This window comes from Barbus barbus (assembly GCF_936440315.1).
Source record: "Barbus barbus genome assembly, chromosome: 42".
In the NCBI taxonomy this organism is placed as follows: Eukaryota; Metazoa; Chordata; class Actinopteri; order Cypriniformes; family Cyprinidae; genus Barbus; species Barbus barbus.
In genome coordinates this window covers 17006064-17025680 of record NC_136720.1, presented here as the reverse complement: position 1 = coordinate 17025680, position 19617 = coordinate 17006064, and the positions used below count along the sequence as shown (strand labels likewise).

At 35.1% G+C, this 19617-nt stretch overlaps 1 protein-coding gene across 1 annotated transcript in view; it reads right to left on the bottom strand.

Moving 5' to 3' along the window:
* Positions 1–19210: 19210 nt before the first annotated feature.
* Positions 19211–19617, bottom strand: part of LOC306861087 (protein kinase C-binding protein NELL2-like) — a 49293-nt gene continuing 48886 nt past the window's right edge. The window contains exon 20 of the mRNA XM_079403164.1: positions 19211–19617. This exon is cut by the window's right edge and continues 317 nt beyond it. The gene's annotated coding sequence lies outside the window, so the exon portion shown is untranslated.

Here is a 19617-nt window from a genome sequence, read left to right as displayed (position 1 = left end):
TCAGGAATGAAGCAAAGAGGAGCTGTTTAATGGATGAAGATGATTGCTGTTCATGACCGCTTGATGCTCTTCAGTCAGAGCTGCTGGGACATGAGCAGGGATTTGGTAAATAAATGAATGTAATCTGTTGCCTATAGTAAGAACAGAAGCAGCAGACAGACTTCAGTGGTCAGTTTTTCAGGAACGCAAAAAAAAATTTAATAAACTAAAATCAAATATTTTCTTGTCTTGCAGTATAAACAGTTTCTCAACCAGTCTTTTTGGCTTATTCTCCAATAAAAATATCTGAATATGTTTAAAATAAATAATGTATTCAAGAAGCAAAAAAAATACAATATTTTAAGACATGGTTTTGGAGAATATATCTTAAAAGAGATTTAATTTTCTTACACCGCTGGCAAACAGTTGTTCCTGTTTCAAACATAAATCAACAAAATGCAATATATTTTGTATATAAATATTCTACATATTAAATATAATATTTATATATTTTAATATAATAAGAAACCTGAATGTAGGCTGAATGTACTTACCAATGCGCTAAGAAAAATAAACCTAAATTATATTATCTGAAAACAAGTCTACATTTCTCCATAGATTATTTTGTTTTGAAAAAGCAATAAAAATACTTGCTTGCAGTGTGAGAAATTAGGATAATGTTAAACAAATGCATATAAGATGGTATATACGCATATTTCGCAAATAACCTTTGGCTTTGTCATAAAATCAATATCAGTAACAAAACATGTGAGGCTCTCAAGAGGAAATATGACCTTATTTGTGATTTGTCCTTTTGGACAAGGTATGCTTTAAGCCTGAGGGGGTTTGGTGATTGGAGAACGCTGGAGCAGACAGTAATTGAATGACGAATGGTTGTAGGGGCCGCCACGCTGTTCATGGCCTCTCAGTGGAGAGCGAATGGCTGAATCTGCTAGTCTCTCATCGCTTTAGTATGATAATGATGCCTTATGGGGGTCCAGAGGTGCAGCTGGTGAATCCAGAACACCTGAGTCCATTCGGTCACTTAAAAGTGAGTCACGCCAACAATTATTAGAACACAAAGGAATTGTGGATCCCTAAATTAATATTCATTGCTGAAGGCAAACTCGAGCACAAAAAGCTTCTGTAAGATCCAATATAAATCTCAAACCACAGTAAAACAACTCACTGAGAAACTTCAGACATTTTCTCTGCTTATTTAGTATGAGTCTTGAGCAAAGGCTTTCTAAAGTCTGTTTGAAAAAGTAAGACTCCATAATCTTACATCTTTTCCTCTGCGCCAGACAACTGCGGGGGTCTCTCTCCAGGTGTGTGCTGCCGAACAGATGCGCACCACAGGTGGGCTGAATGCGTTTCAGAGGTTTTTTGTATATATTCATGAGTGTGCCGATGCAACTGTATGAATGTGGGTCGCTCTGATGGAAAGGCGAGATCCCAGCAGGGGCGGCCAGTTTGTATTTTGCAAATGCCGCCACCCTCACAAACTCATAATTAGCACTAGCGAACTAAAATGGCTAATGAGTCTCAGAGGGAGTTCAAAGATTAACCCACAGTAGCTGGAGAAGAGCCGGGTTTGATGGCTGTGCTGGCTCTGACAGGTGTCCTACATTCTGCCTCTTTCAAATTTTAGCACACATGAATAAAGCATGCAAGAGGAACAAATGAAACATGATTGACCTAATGATTAAAAAAATTTTAAATCAGCATGTGAGAGCAAATGTGAGCCCTGACTCAGTTTCAGTGGTGCATATGTATATTGAACTAGTTTTTACATTTTACTTCATATTACTACATTTTAGTACTTTTGGCAATTGACTATATTACATACAGCCAATTATATTATTTTATTTAATTTTTTTTATTTTAAATACAAAATATTCTTTATATACTTTTAATCTGTATTTTATACAATAAAGTATTTATTTTATTATTTTCATGTATATATATTTTTTATATTATCATAAGTATCATATACTTATTTCATTTTAAAATATTTTATTTAAATATTTTAAATAATAAATAAAACCACAAATAAAAAAAAAAATTACATTCTGCCTGTTTCATGTTTTAGCATGCATGAATTATAGCAAATGAAATAGGATCAAATAAAACACGACTGATTGAATGATTTTCAGTGATATTTTTCCATATTTTTAAACACTTTTTGGTCCAGCCATTGCATATAGCAATTATTTGTATTTATTATCATTTCTTTTTACATTTAATTTTAAATACAAAATATTAACTTTATTTGATGTGTGTATAAAATATAAATGTATTTTAATATTTGATATTATTCATATATTTTATTACCATTTATTTACATTTTTTTACATAAAATAAAGCAAATATTTTAATATTTATGAAATGAATGAAAAATAAAATTAAATAATCTATTTTTGTTAGACAACTGAGCAATTTGTGTCCAGAATAACACAAGAATATGTCTAAAATCTGGTTACGTGAGACTAGGTGACCCCTGAGTCTGACTAAAACAATTACATTCCCCATAAGACCGTTCACACAGCCCAGGGTCACTTCAATTGTAAGAATATGACTAAACAAACATGTACTCCGTAGTTTTTATGTGACACAAATCCATTTGGACCAGCTCTAAAAAGTGCATTAAAGTGATTTAAATGGATTTTCGGATATGAACCCTAATACTGAACTGCAATCCTGCACTCAAGAGATAACACAAAGGTGGCTTCCTCTCTCTGGAGGTGGATGAGACGCAGGTTCAGGACACAAGAGGTTCCCGGGCTACTGTGGGTTTGACGGACGATGGGGATCTTCAGGTCTAATGAGCTGTGTAGGAAGCAAGTGGAGAGGAGAATATTTCCTGCAGTGAGACAGCCAAAACGATTTAACAAAAGGAAATATGCAGGAGGTCCAGCAGCGAGGGGCTTTTCATTTTCTCCCCTCTCTCTTTCTGCCTTCCTCTCTCAATTTCCTGCCTCAATTTGTGATCGCGAGTGAGGAGAGGAGATATAGAGAACGGGAGAGAAAAATTGTCAATCCAGGAGGAACAAGCAGTGCAAGCCCGGCGAGAGGCTTGTGATATATGTGTGGGCTGAAGTTAGCTCACAATGTTTTGACATTTTTGATATGGAATAAAATAAGGCATTGAGAATCAGGCAGGAGTGAATTTGTATCCTGTGTCGATCATTTAGTTCTTGTTACGGCCGATACTGAGTGAGCAGTATTACTGCTGTGTTTGAGGGGAATGACGTGGCGATAATTTGCACAGTATTCAGTGGTGGCTTGTACATTACCTACACCTACACAGGTCCACCGAACTAGATGTAAATAATCTCAGTGAACCGTGAGCTCAGCTGAACCTGAGTGGTAAATATATGTTGTATATATGTACGGAGGCAATATGTGGGCATGAGAGTGACAGGGAGAGATGAGTCAATGCAAAAGGAGTTAGAATAAATTGCTATTAAACTTTGAAGTCGTGTTTCTTTGTGCTTTGTTTTTTTAATTGAAACTCACCGCACATTAAAAGGAGTTAAAACAAGGTTAATAGGTGCATAGGCCACAAAAATTCAATGAACAATTTCAAACTTGCATATTGGAGAATTGAGATTTAAATAAATGAATAAAAAAACCCTAGATGTGAGATTAAAAAGCAATGTTTGACTGAAAATGGCAAATATTTCTCAATGTCTGATTACAATACTAAATCAAGAAGCTATATGTGAAATCATGGGGTCGCATGATTCACATGATCATAAAACCACAAGTTGCAAATACATATTAAATTATAATCTCTATAAATTTCTGCTACTGCTATTTAATAAAGAAGTTTGTGTCATTTCACAAATAATAGTTCATGTTAACTAATCTAGAAACTACTGTTAACAAATGAAACCTTATTTTAAAGTGTCACCCAATTTTCATTTCTGTTTTTTTTTTGTGATTTATGTGTTTGTTGATATAACATTTTTCAATTAATTATATATATAATTATTTAAATACACACACACACACACACAGAATATATATATACTCTGTTGGCTGTGGAGTCAAGACATTTACAAATATGATTAAAAGATGAATATGAGACAAAACTACAGAATGTCACATTTTATTATTAACCTTTTCAACACATATATGTTTTACCAAATAAAAATAACAGCACTTTTAGAGTTCATCCCACTCATTGATGTGAGCATAAGTATTGGGACAGTTGAACATAAAACAGATATAAAAGATTAAAAGCTATTATTTTGTTGCAGATCCCTTGCACACAATCACAGCAGTGAGTCTGTGACCCATAGACATCACCAGACTCTTGGTCTCATCCTTTGAAAGACTTTTCCCAGCCTTTAATGCAGCCAATTCCAATTGTTGCTTGTTTTGGGGAGTTTCTGCCTTTACTCTCCTCTCCAGCTGGTGAAATTCATGTTCAATCAGATTTAAATCTGGAGATTGACTTGGGCAATCTAAGACTTTCCATTTCTTTGTCCTTATAAATTCCTTGACTGAACTGGCAGGGTGTTTTGGGTCATTGTCCTGATGCAATATGAAACACTTCCCAATTAATCTGGTGGCATTTTCTATAATATTGGTAGGCAAGATGGTTTTGTACCCTTCCAAATTCATTCTGCTACTGTCATCATACATTAAGTCATCAGTAAAGTTGAGAGGGCCTGTTCCAGAGGCAGCCATGCATGCCCATGCCATGACACCACCTCCACCATGCTTTACAGATGAGGCTGAATGCTTGTAATCACTGCAGTTCCCTTTTTTTGTCCACATTTTTGCTTTCCCATCACTTAGATAAAGGTTCATCTTTGTCTCATCGGTCCATAAACACAGTTCCAAAACTCTTCTGGCTCACCTTTGTGCTTTTTTGCAAACTCTAATCTTGCCTTTCTATTTTTGGTGCTGGTCAGAGGTTTTCATCTTGCTGTGTAGCATCTGTAATTCTGTGTCAAAGTCTCCTGAGGACAGTAGATTGTCAGAGCATCACCCCAGCTTTCTGGAAGTAGTTGGTGATTTTACAGACAAGTCTTTTAGGGTTCATTTTCACAGCTTTTATGATTTGCCTGTCATCAACTACTGTTGTTTTCTCAGCCGATCAGGTAGTTGTTGGTTGCTGGTGTCGCTGGTGGTTTCCAAACTCTTGATTTCTCCATGCCCTTTGTTTTTGCTAGAGCTCTAACTGACTTTCTCTTTTCTTTTAGCATCCAAATTGCTTGCTTTTCTCTCAAAGTCAGCTCCCTCATCTTCATCCTGGTTTGTGTCATCATTGAATGCAAGATTCAGAATACAGAAGTAATGGATATAACTGATACGACACATTCCCTGCTTTTAATAGCTGAAGAATTAATGCAACAGGACACAGCTGATCACTTAGAAAGACCTGTGAGGCAACTGCTCCAATACTTATCCTATATATATATATACATACATCAGATAGGGGGATGAAACTCTGAAAGTGCTGATCTTCTTAGCTGGTAAAACATCTATGTGTTGAATCACCCAATAATAAAATGTGACATTATATATATATATATATATATATATATATATATATTTTTTTTTTTTTTAGACTTACAAAGATACATTTTCCTTCAGGTTTTTCAGATTTAACAGGGTCATTTATATCTTAAAGAGAAGAATGTTTTCAGGAACCCTGTTTGAAAACAATCATGATTTTTGTATTTGCATTCGATGATATAAGCTCTGCACCTTTAAATAACTCTAGAGCAGCACCAGATGCAAACTCTGAATCACCCCTCAGACCTTTAACACTGAAGCCAGACACAAATTAGACTACACACATGCACTTATCAACTGTGTTGCAATCTCTAGAGCTTTGGCTTTCAATCCATTGTTTTACAAGATGGTCTAATCGAGATTCAGTCAAGGGAAAGCAACTGACCCAGATTCACTGGTCATATTACTGAGACTACAGAGCAGAGACTGGCCCATATACAAGCAACACAAGCCCACCTACTAATCAATGATACATGCTGACTGAAATACAGGCTTGAATAAAGGACTGGATGGTGTAGATTTTATTAATTAGTCTTTTCTTGATATAAAGCAGACAAACTAAATAATGAGGTAACACTTTATTTAAAAAAAACAATTCTCATTATTGACTAGTTGCTTACTAGCATGCATATTACTTGCATACTGGCCATTCATTAGTACTTATAAAGCACATATTAATGCCTTATTCTGCATGACCATATTTTAGACCCCTTAATCTAATCCAAAACCCATACTAAACTAATTACAATTTACTATTAATAAGCAGCAAATTAGCAGTTTATTGAGAGAAATCTATTAATTGATAGTGAATATGTGTTCACTATTCTAAAGTGTAACCAATAATTACTATTGTGTGGTCTTTATTAAAGGATTATAAAATTAAAAACACTAAGATTCGAGTAGACTGAGGAATCTGGATTACTTTGAATGCACTTATAAGTAGTTTTAAGAAAATAAGTTAATAAAGAATTTTAGTCACACTTTATTTTAAAGGTCCAATTCTCACTATTAACAAGCCATTATCTACGACTTTTGCCTGAATAAACTCCAAATTTTCTGCTTATTAATAGATAGTAAGGTAGTTATTAAGCTTAGGTATTGGATAAGATTGGGGAATTGGTCCATTTACTGAAGTGTTACCAAAGTAGTTCACCCAAAAAAGAAATGGTCATATATTAATCTATTAACTATACCTTTCTTCTTCAAAATTATATACATACATTATAGATACAATATAAACAAACAAACTTACATTCCAGTATGTTTTTTAAATAAATCTCATAAATTTTAATTTCATGAAATGACTACAACAATGATGATGGATCAGTTTTGTTTGGACAAACAGTTATTACATAACGCACATGGATGATGTTCAAACAGACTGTGTGAGAGGGACTGAATCCTTCATTCTGTTTCAAACACACACACACACACACAGTGAGAGACTCTGACGGCAGTCACACTTAGCCATGCTGATTGCCACTCATTCAGTCATTCACACGTCCACTCTGTGACACTTTCTCCCACTCATTTTCTTTTTTTTCTCTTCTGGTACTCTTCTCTCTTTTTTCTCAAGATGCGGCTTCTGTTGTCAGTCATGCGAAGACTGCGATAGAAAAAGATTGGCCTTTGTGTTCACCAAGCAATTTATGTTAAATGGGGTTGTTTTGGACCAAGGAGTGCGCTTGGATCAATTTATGTTCTGTATAGCCATCTGTCTGTCAGTGAAAACATGGATAGATGGATCTGATTCTAAGGCAGCTCCCAGACATAAGGTAATTAATATTGCATATCCTCTACAACCGGTAACATCCTAATGGTTGTTAGATCTTATTCCTTTACACGGACGGACGGACGGATGGATGGATGGATGGATACTCCAAGTTTAGTTCTCCAACTGGCAGATTTTTTACTTTTAACACACATACAAAGACGTGCATTTCCAAGTTGGGCTAGGAGATGTATTTTAACATTGATAATAAATAATTATATTCATTGTTCTGTTTGAGCAGTCCAGCATGAACCATCTCCCGAAAGTTATCATAAAATTGCTGAACAGGGACAGAAATGCTGTTCAGTCTGAATGGAGGTCAATGCGGAAGAATTTTTTTTTTAATTATACTTTTTTGACTTCAAGTAAAATAATTAAAAGCCCTTGAAAAATATAAGCACTGTATACATTTTAAAACCTGTTTTCAGAGAACATATCTATTTTATACAATGTTTTGAAAATGTATTTATTTTGAAGGAATTTTAAATATTATAACTGGAAAATAAGAGAAATACTTGAAGTGAGCTCTGAAGTTTGATTTATTATTATAATTTTTTTTATTTAAAGGAATAATTCACCCAAAAATGAATATTTGTTGACAATGTACTCACTCTCAGGGCATGAGAACATGAGCTTGTTTCTTCACCAGAACAGATTTGGGGAAATTTTACATTATATCACTTGCCTACCAATGGATTCTCTGTAGTGAATGGGCGCCGTCAGAATGAGAGTCCAAACAGCTGATAAAAACAGCATAATAATCCACAGGAATCCTGTCCAGCAATTAATGCCTTGTGAAGTGAAAAGCTGCATGTTTGGAATCTCATTCTGACGGCACCCATTCACTGCAGAGGATCCATTGGTGAGCAAGTCATTTGTTGTATAACAAGCAGTTAAAAACATTATTTTAAAGCAGTACTGAAGCATTTACACTACAAGAACAATGCACACAAAATGTTTTGGACCTCATTTACATGTGCAGTCTTAACGCCACATGCACAATGTGTCTAAGAAAAAGCTTCATCAGAAGTGCTCAGAATGTTCAGTCACACAATAGAAAGCAACAAGCCATTCAGAGACAAGAGATAAAGAAGAATACAAGATGGAAAAAAGAATGTCATGAGTGCATGAGATACTTTAAGGTCAGAGAGAAGTAGTTGGATGGAACTTGAAGGGGAGGAGGGAAAAAACGAGTTCGTGATAAAGGAAGGAGAATGGAGAGATGGGCTGGGAGGATAATGATGAGACTGAGTTTGAAAGTGCTCTGACAATGTCCTTTAAAACACCTTTTCTGCTTCCTTCAACAGAAAGAGAGAGAGAGAGAGCAGCCATCTGTCAAGACCTTACACTGCAGTCATCTGATAGCCGGCAGGAGTGAGCGGCCTGACAGCTCAATGAAACACCTGCATTAGCATTCAGCGGGCGGAGAGAGAATGCATGTAAGGGCAGGACAGAGTGCTGATTCCTGCTGATATTACAAGAAGGCTTTTTAAGCACAAATTATTCAAAAGTAGCCTTTTTGTGAGGAAATTCACTTTCCTCACGCAGTCGCACACGCGCTCAGGCTCCATTTTGTCCTTGGGGGGAAATAAACATTTGGTGCAGAATCGTCTTTGTTCTCAGGTTTTATTGACATTTCAAACAGATGAAAAATGCAGGGCTGTGTTAATGGCTCAGCGTTTCCTTGCTGTTCAAGCAATCTTTGCCGAACGGTTTATTTATTTTTCCGTAGATAAAGCAGGTTATTTATGAATATTGGTTACGGAGAACACAAAACCTCAAACTGGCTGACCCTTACGAAAATTACCCATGGTTTTTACTACAAATAAAACAAACAAAAAAACATGGTTATATAGTTAAACCACAAATTAACCATTGCTTTGCTACACTAACCATCACTGTAAAAAATTGTGCCGTCAAATAACAGTAATTTACTGCCAGTAGAGTTACCAGTAATGTACTGTTCATTTACAGCTCTTAGTTTTTACAGCATGTTACTGTTATACTACCATGTAGTACCGCCGCTCCCTATATGCAGAGTACGCAGTTTGCGTAGGGCACCAACTCCCAGTGGGGCACCATCCCAGTTGCTCAAAATAAAAAAAAAATTATAAAAAAGTGACCCGCCATTCCCGCATCCGCGACCGCTCACACCTCATGTTTGGGGCTGTATGCAGATGAAAACTATGCCTGTGAAAAGACATCAGCAATCCGGCACCAAGAAAAAAAAAAGAAAAAAAGATGAAAACGAAGCCCGCACATCACTTTCAGTTAGGCTACATTCATAATCAAAGTAGTATTAAGATAAATTATTTTTTGTGGTTATAAACACAGACCTAAGCCAACAACAGCCTTTTAAATGACTAAAAATGCATTATATAAAAACAATGAGGCAACCCTGCTGAAAAAAAAAAACAATATAGACCATCACAGCAAATTCTAACACCATCACAAATGAATCACAAATAAATCACAAATGCCATTACAAACCATCAACTTTTAACCATTAAAAAAATGGTTTTCTGTAGTGCGTTTTGGGACATATTCCATTAGGATTTATTGGTTTTAACAAGCCACAGAAGGTGGCCAATTACCAGTAGAGACCAACACGGTCCATTACAGTTTCCATTAAAACCAATACAAGTCCCATTATAACCAGTAAAACCATTACAAATTTTGTGATGGTGTCTATTGTTTTTTTCAACATTACATGTTATTACAAATGCCTGCAAAGGGAGCCAAAGGCCTGGTCATTGCTGGTGTTACACTTACAGGACAATCAAGTTCTCGTTAAATAGGCTATTGACCAAACATTTAATTCAAATATCCACTTAATCTTTCATTTTTGGCCACCTTTTTGCTATAGATGACACAGCCTCTATAATTTCTTCAACAAAAAACACGTGGACATCACAACCCTTACAAAAATTAACCATGGTTTTCGTAGTAAAACTGCTTAATTTTCTTTTGTGTGATTTCTGAATGCTTGAGACCATAAAATAAATCAGACAACTGAATTACTGCCATAGGTAACTGTCTAGAGCTACAATTGTCATTTGTAAATAATACAATTTAATTACAGTTAATTCATATATTTACTTTTATATTTTATTAAAGTTCTATTTTGACCCCTATGGTAGGTGGTTTTTTTTACTTCCATAATATTTGAAGGAGGGGGCACAACAATAAAATCCTGCTTAGGGCACCCATTTGGCCAGCAGCGGCCCTGCTACTATGGAAATGAACTCTGCTCCAATTGCTTCAAACAGTTCGAGTTTAAAATACTTGTATTCATACAGTGTTAGTAAATTTAACTTATTTCATTTGAATCCACTGAGAAGAAATATTTCTTAGTATAAAACAGCAAACACTTTAAATAGCTAAAACCATGTCTTTAACTCGTTTCAGTTCATCAGCTATAGTACATGCATGTGCTGAAGCACTTAACAAAAAGATAATCACTGCTTAAGCAACTGCACAGATACTGCCTTTAAATAAAGCAGCAGAACATCAGTGTTTGTGTCTCATCATTAACTGAAGCACAGGCTCTACTCTCCAGCACAATGCTGACCCACACAACTACATTAAACAGATCTCTCTTGAGCAAAAACACATTAATACAGTTTAGTTAAATATTTACTCCTTATCAGTTCATGACTTTGCATAACTGTTTTCTGTGGACCTTCACTAATATTTCAATAAAAATAACTTTTTTCGTTTGGTTAATCTTTTACAGTAAATTGCTGTTTTTTCCTTGATTTTACAGTAATCTACTGGCAGCACGGTTGCCAGTAAGTAACTGTTTATCTACAGTTTGTTGCCGTAAATTAATTACAGTTTATTGCTGTTAAATTACATTTCGTGCTTTAACCCTTTAAACCCCACAGCAAAATCCTCAGTTATAAATGAACACTTATAATGTGTGCACACTACAGAGTGTTAAAGTATCCCTGAATCAGTGTTGAAGTTAATGAAATAATTCTGTGATTGATTGAGCATTAAATCCGTAAAATTTACGGTAAAAAAACAGCAGCTGTGGTTGCTGGAATTCTACCGTAAAAACGGTAACAACATTTTAGGTTTCACGGTTTTAACTTAAATTTACAGTTCCCTGTCGATACTCCACTCGTACTGCGTCTTATTAAAGACGCTATGGGAAAAAGTCTTTTTTCTCCTGAACTGAAGCCTTATTCAATCACGCAGTGAAACTGAACAACTATTGGTTCGTGCAGTGTGTAAAAAACGAACCAATGGGTCAGCAGCGGAGCTACACGAGCCTATGGCGACAAAGCCCGCCAGATCCCGCCAGAATGGGCTGGGCTATCTCGCTATATAAGCAGCCGTTTCGCCATAGGTTCCTCAGATTTCTTTTCCTTCAGCGACGATGACTTCGTCTTCACTGATCTAATGCTTCACACATTAGCTTCACACAATACTAATCAGACTGACGCCATTTCTGTCAGACATCTACAGAAGTGCTTATTGAGAATTAACAGAGATTTAGGTATTGTTGATATTCTTGTTGTTTTTGGGCACTACCATGATGGAGATCAGTGTTAGCTTTATTGGGCTCTGGAACCTTGACTTTATAATGTTATAATGTATAACTTTTTTTGGTTGCTGTAATCATATGTATAAAAACACATTTGTTATGGCAAAACAATTATGATAAATAAAGATTAATTATGTTTTTTTTTTCCCAGTGTGCCATCTCTTACCGAAGTGATGTTGAAATAACACACTAGAGCAAAAAAATGAGCAGGCTGTTATGCAAGGTTGTTAAAGCATCACTGACAATTAAAAAAAAAACTCTGAAGTGCTATGAACCACACACATCAAGAATCAACGTATGAATCTCAACAATGGTGACAATCAACCAAAATAAATAAACAGATCAACTCTGAACATCACAAAACATGCTACTAAAACTCAACACAAAAGCAAAAATAAAAGCACATGGAAAGAATTAGAGAAAATAAGTGGACAATTCAGTGGCATAATTTATATATGTCGCAATGCATGCTGGGAGTCATGAGTGAGGTTTGTATTATGCTGGTACCGAGCATGCATTGCAGCATGTTTTGACTCACCATTGTTGAGATTCATATGCTGATTCTTGATGTCTGTATGTGTGTACAAGTTGCAGGAGTATTAAAGGTTTTGTTCATAAGATGTCTTACAGTACTTTAAAGGAGTTTACTATATCAAATAATATATATCACCAATATGAAACTAATAAAAAAACCACACCACTTCATTAAAGACTCACCACTGAATGAGATCAGAGAAGCAGATCATTTCATAATGACAACAATCAACAATTTATTGATTGTTGTCATTATGAAGCGATCTGATGTAGGGAATAGTGAATGAGGGTGTAGGGTGTGATTTGAAAAACAGCCTCTGAGTGTCGAAGCTGAGCGTTTTTAATTCACAGGACTGCAGAAGGATACTGGGATAACAAATATTACCCAGAATGCATTGTTGTTGTTTTTTACGGGATTTTACTGTTGCAATGAAAAAACAGGATGTTACTGTCAGAATATGTCCTTTTTTTTTTTACAGTGTAACTATGTCTAAAATTGTGGTTTTAAAAATGGTAATCAATACACCAAAAAACATGGTTGCTACACTTTTATTATAATAAAACTATGTTTAATTTTTGTAAGGGGAAAAATGCTTGATTGTAGTTGGCGCTAGCATGCTAATGCTAAAGCTGAATGAGTAAGTCATTTTTACATTGAATTTCTGTTTAAGCTTGAGTTTAAAGACTGATGAAGATATTAACAGTTGTTCTCAAAGAGTTTTTTTTTTTTTTTTACTGCACTTTTAGATAAGCTGAATGACTTGGTCGCCTTTACATTAAATTTTTGTCTAAGTTTGAATTTAAAGCCCGCAAATCATACATTTGTGTATGTATAATCAAATAGCTCTCTTTTAATCCCATGGGACTGATATGGTTTTAAAATAGTATTACTCTGAAACCTCCTTTTCTTGATTAGTGTCTCATCCCTGGAGTCCTCAGCTTCCAAGGCCGACTGACAGATTATTCATATGACACGGCCTTGGTAGTCATTAATATCTGTAATATGACAGTGTCTTTCTACGAACTGTCAGTAATAGTTAATGTCCTACTTTTTTAAGCATGACAAATACTGCATAAAATAAATCAATGTGCAGCTCATCGCCAAGAAGAAACTGGAATAACTGCATTTCAAAAGGGGTTTGTTTTCAGCTAGATTCTGTCTCTTAACAGCAGAATAATCCAACAAAAATGTATTTCATTTTAAAACACACCTGGGCTAAAATATATGTAGTATATGTTTGGGGTCAGTAAGAGTTTGTAATATATATATATATTTTTTATATATATACTTATGTTCACCAAGGCTGCATTTATTTGATCAAAAATACAGTCAAAATTGTAAAATATTACTATTCTGTTTTTTAATATGTTTTAAAATGTAATTTATTCCTGTGATGGCAAAGCTGAATTTTCAGCATCCTTCAGAAATCATTCTATTATTCATTCTATTATAAATCATTCAAGAAACATTTTATTATGAGTATTATTATTAATATTTATTTATTTTGTGAAGAGGACAATTTGAAAACTGAAAAGAATTTGAAAAAAAAAAAAAAAAAACTACATTTATTTGAAAAACAGATCACTAATCATGTTAAAGCATCCATGCTAAATAAAAGTATTAACTTATTTTAAAAAAATCTTACATACACCAAAATATATTTTTACAGTATGTTAAACATTTTAAAATATTAAAAAATGTACTAATCTCAGCTATCTATTAGGACTATATACGTGTTTTTTATCATCTTTGTTCACTCATCTGAACTCTTTTATCTCTATTTCCTAGAACAATTTAGAACAATGCCAGCATAATAGCTACTGATCAGCCTGTTTAACATAATCTCTGTTTCTATGTGTGTGGACAAGAGGAATGTACAGTACATCTGTGTCTCAGAGAGTATCATGGGACCCCCTTCTCTCCCCTATCACATTCTCCAAATGATGACACCCAGGGTGAGAGGTGATAATGATTATTAAGCCTTATTAATAATCATAATTGGGAGCGAAAAATATTCAGGTTTACATCTGTTAGGGGTGTGTTAGAATCTCACCCCCTACATCATCTCCCATTATGGTCCTGTAATCGGAAACTATCCTTTTCTACGGAATACAAAACTATGAATGATGAAGACTATTAAGCCATAAATTTTTCAAGCCATAAATTGAAAATAAATCTCTTTTGCAAAGCATATGAAAAGAGACTCATAGCAGGAATAAAAAAGGATTTATTTCTTAGTGACAAGAACTGCTTTTAAACTCTGCATTTAATCCCTTGAGTGTATCGCCAAGCTTTATTAGAGAAAAATAATCAAATAAAAAGTGGTGGCTCAAAATATTCATGCTATTCATGCCATTACTGCATGAACACGCGCGACAAAGGAAAAACCCTGGCCGTAGATCCGCTGAACCTTCAGCACAGCATAACCAATCCCCCTTCTGCCATACTTCAGTATTCATGCTTTTCACACACTGAGTGCTTAGGTGGTTTTATGTCAGAGTAAAATCATATCAAAGTAGAGGTTCTCTACCATCGAAATGATTCATCTGACTTCAGATTGGTTTGAAATGACTTTAAACTGCAGGCGTAGTGCTGCTGGTAAGAGTGTAACTATTAAAGTGCCAGTAAATATGATGTAAAAAAGGAAACTTCACTTTCCATGCAGTGAAATTACATCATTCAAGCCGCTTCTATAGGTCTATAAAAGCAATACGGCTGAGAAAATAGATCTCGTCACAGATCTTCTTAATTTCAATTGACTGAAGTGAGCTGAAAAGGTGGGATTGAAGGAAAGAGGGAGGGGGAAAGCAAGGGAGAGTGAAAGAGAGCGAGACAGAGATTTCGCACCGTGACTTCCTTCATTCAGTGAAGATCAAAGGTAACATGATTCCTTTTCTTCTGGCGGATCAGAGGTTTTTAATGTGTCTGCTCCTCTCCAAAGTGCTGTCTTGCTGAACTGGATACGACTGGTCAGAGCATCACACCCTTTGCTAAACTCAGTGAACATTTCCTCCTGCCAGAAACAGTTCATATATTAGGAAATGTACAACATCGCATATTATGGAAAATTAGCAAAACTCTCAGGGTTTGAGGAAACCCTAGCATCGTTTTAAAAACATATTTAGAAGTCAGACAGTTGACAGTTATTTGCTTTTGATATCTTTTGGTGTATTTCTGTACAGCGGTGGTTCTCAATCAGGGCATAGCAGACTTACAAAGGAGCCTCAAAATGACTTAAAATAAGATATAAAAAAAAAAAAAAAAAAAAAGTTAAAACTAAACATCAAGTTATTCCTTTTCACCCCCTCAGCAGAATTGGTGTCTGTATTCAGAAAGGCACGGAAAGCAAATAACGCGTTCTAATAAAATAACGCGAGCCGCTAAAGGGACATTGTTAGCTCTTTGCTAGCTGTAGCCTGTTACATTACAGTACATAAGATTTCACTTACCACATAAACAGAGTAGGAGAGATGACTGAGGATGATGCCGAATGATTTACAGATCCTGAGCACCACGACAAGCATCTGATCTTGTAAAATGTGTGGTAAGTCTGCCGCTCCATAGTATAAACAGAGTTTGTGCGATCGCGAATCTCGAAAGTGAAAGTAAAAAGCGATCGTGCATTTGAAAGCAGTTTCAGTGCCCTGCATATTAATAGCGGCTCCCTGATGCCCGCATTTTATATACAGTATAATTACCCGACAATATAACTGCGAGAGAAAGTATTGAAATATATATAAATCCTAGGGTTGTAAATGCACATGTAAAACCGTTTCTGGATCATTTTTGCCTTTACCTAAGCCACATACCTTCTATGTAGATATCAGAGAACGATTTAAAATATTGTATCAAAACATTCTATGGCACCTTTAAATAATCAATAATAGTATAATAATGAAATAGTAAATATGTTTTGGTTAAAGGGGTTCAGTTGACAAAAACAAAAGTTTGGCGATTTCTGGGTCAGAGGGATATATCAAAAGAACCTAAAAGGTAAAATACTATTGTCTGTATTTTATTTTTGAGCTGATTTACAGCAATCTGAATAGTCTCAGGTAATTCTCCATAACTGATTCTGCTATTTTCCTGTTTATTTCTGTGAAGCTGCTTTGACACATCTGTATGAAGTGCTGGGAATAAAGGTGACTTGACTAATTGGTGTGTTAAAAAAATTACAACTATTATTTGTATACATCCAACACATCCCAAAAAATAATAAAGTCAATCTTGCCAGAACATGAGGGATACAAATGAACTCTTGTTCATATGTCTTCCACGCTTTTAGAAATTTCAAAAACGCCCCATCATCAATGAATAATGAAATACCAGTCTGTTCATACAAACTATCACATGGCTTTGTATGGGTCACATTTATGGTGCTTTTACATCCTTCACAAAGCTTGTAAGCTTCAGTTCCCACTCATGATTAAAAAAAGATCAACTAGCAGAATTTCTTCTTTTGGTTTCCATGTAAAAAAAAGTGATACAGTAGAGGTTTGGAACAACGTCTGAATTGGAGTAAATGATGCTTGAATGTTCATTTTGGGGTGAAGTATCCCTTCAAGCCTGTAAAACTTAGTCAAACAGTCATAAAGAGAAGTTCTATCCTCGTTGAGAGTCAGATTTTCCTCTTACGTCTGTCCCACCGGCACTGACGTAAGAGAAGCTCTCAGAGGAGCTCTCCGTGGTGCTGATATTTCCGCTCAAGCGTGGGGCTCTTCTCTGCTACAGGCTTTTCAGAGCCAGCTGGATAACCAGACAACATGCCGGGTCACTTGGTCTCCCCACGACCCCCCTCTTCCTCTCTGCTCTTCACAGGCATGAGGAAGCACTAGTCAGACTGTTGGCTCTCCATTAGCCGGCAGAGTCCGGCAGACAAATATAGAGCCAAAGTATCCAACAGAACGGGGAAAGAGACATTGCCAGTTAGTTTTGGCAGGGACCCGATTCACCACTTCAGCAAGATTACACACTGTGCTGAAAAGGGCAAGAGATTAAAAAAACAAGCACTTGGTGAGAAAGAGAGAGCGAAGATAAGAATAATAATAAGCATGGCTACAAAAATTGTAATCAGCATGATGATTATAGGTCAAAGGTGCAATCAGTAATTTTTCCTACTTAAAAAAAATAATAATAATTTAATGGTACTTTTGCTCACATGTATGGTGACGCATTGCTGCCACACACGTTATTTTTTTCCACTCAATTATGCTGTATGAGATGTTATGGCATTAAAAAACTAATTTTATCTTTGTTATCGGACAATTTTGTTTATGGAATAAACTGATCATGGCTGATTATAGCACCGAATGGCATTTTAACAAGCATTGAAAACCATGATGTGTTCAATAAGATTGACTGATTGATTATTTAAACTAACTAAATAAATAAATAAGTACTTCTTTGAAAATCGTCTGAATGCAAAACCACTTAATATGCCTTCACTAATTAATCTTAAGTGCTAATAATAATAGCAATAATAATAATTATATTATAATTATTTAATTATTACTAATGTGGTCATACAAATCAATATTGCAATAATTTTTTTTATTAATTTTTAAATAAATATAAATTAATTTTTAATAAAAATAAAACACCAAAAATAAATACAATAAAGAGTAAATGCCATTGAAAATTTTAGATGGAGTTCAGCATGTGACACTGCAGCACATCAATTGTCCAAAAGTATTTCAGGTCAAGATCCCAAATGCTGATTCTATAAATAGCTACTTACATTAGCCATGTATTTCATCAAGAGAAAACAGAGACATACCCACATATGTCCACACATACAAGCATAAACTACAGGTCAGATAAAGGTTAGCACATGGCGAGGCTCTCAGAAGGCGAGGGCTGGCACAGTGACATCAGATCTGCAGTATGGTCCCTAATCTGTGGGATCAGTAAAATCACGGAAATGAGAGGCGTCACACTGCAGTAATCTCCTGCATCGGGAAAACTGTGTGTGCGTGTGAAAGAGATGAGAGAGGCTGTAGAGGCCGGGAAAACAGAACCAGCCACTATCAACCAACTATTCAAACCAAGTGTAATTGCACAGGATTACTGGCACTGAAACAGACCCAAGTTCAGCCTGCATGAGATGAATCCAGACACCAGACTGATGAAAAGTGACAGAAAGCTCTATTAAATAAAGACTTGAAAGGGAAAAGATACATGGAAGATGACAATGAATCAGCAAGGCTAGAAAAAAGTGGACGAAATAATGAATTTTGAAAAGAAAACAACATTATTCTGATGTTCCGTTTTCTATTTCGAACCCTCAGTGGCCTCAGAAATCCCAAAGCCTCTCAAAAAATACACTTAAAGTCAAGATGAAATCAAAATCTTATCTAGTCTTATTGTGAAAGATTCATCTGTGCATGTTATTCCAAAGGAAAAATCTTTGTAATCTGTAATCTTTAATCAAAAACTAATCAAAATATAATAACACTCTGAAATACTTCACATCTTGGAAGTAAAGTAGGTTGCAAACTGAAATTCATATAAATTATGCTTTGAATTTTACAAATCATATTATTTATTATAAACAAAATTTCAACTTGCATCCAACATATAATACGTATTGAAAAGTCTAATGAAAGTCTAATATGTAAAACATGAATAAATGTAATGTATTTATACATACTAACATTTTCTGATATACAGCTATATAAAAAATAAATAAAATAATTAGTAAATGGCAACAAAAATGGAGTTTCAGATGGAGTTCAGCATGTGAGATTTTCTGATACACAACTGCCATCGGTTCAGTTAGAGTTGTTATACTGTTTTGTGTTAAATAAATTAAAAAAGAACAACAATACATCTGCATATTTTTCAATGGAAACCTTTTATTTCACCATGACACAATAGTGCACCGAGCCATTGAAGGAAACAAAACATCAATTTGACAAGAGGTGCAACAGAAAACATCAAAGTAAAGACAGAATTCAAAAGACGTGAGAAACAAACACATTAAATAAACGATTCACAACATCAAGATCATATTTGCCCTGGAAGGGAGCGGAACAACCATTAATACTGAAAGAAGTAAACACTGTACGGTCTTTTACAAAGGATTTGACCATGTCTGCAGTCTGTTGAACCCATCAAGCACAAAACACTGCGATCACTGACAAGTTAACCTTTATTTTTCAATATTTTGATATTGAAACCTGAAAATTGAATGGAATTTGCAACACTTGAACTCTTTATCTGAATATTGCATCATGGTTTCCGATGATA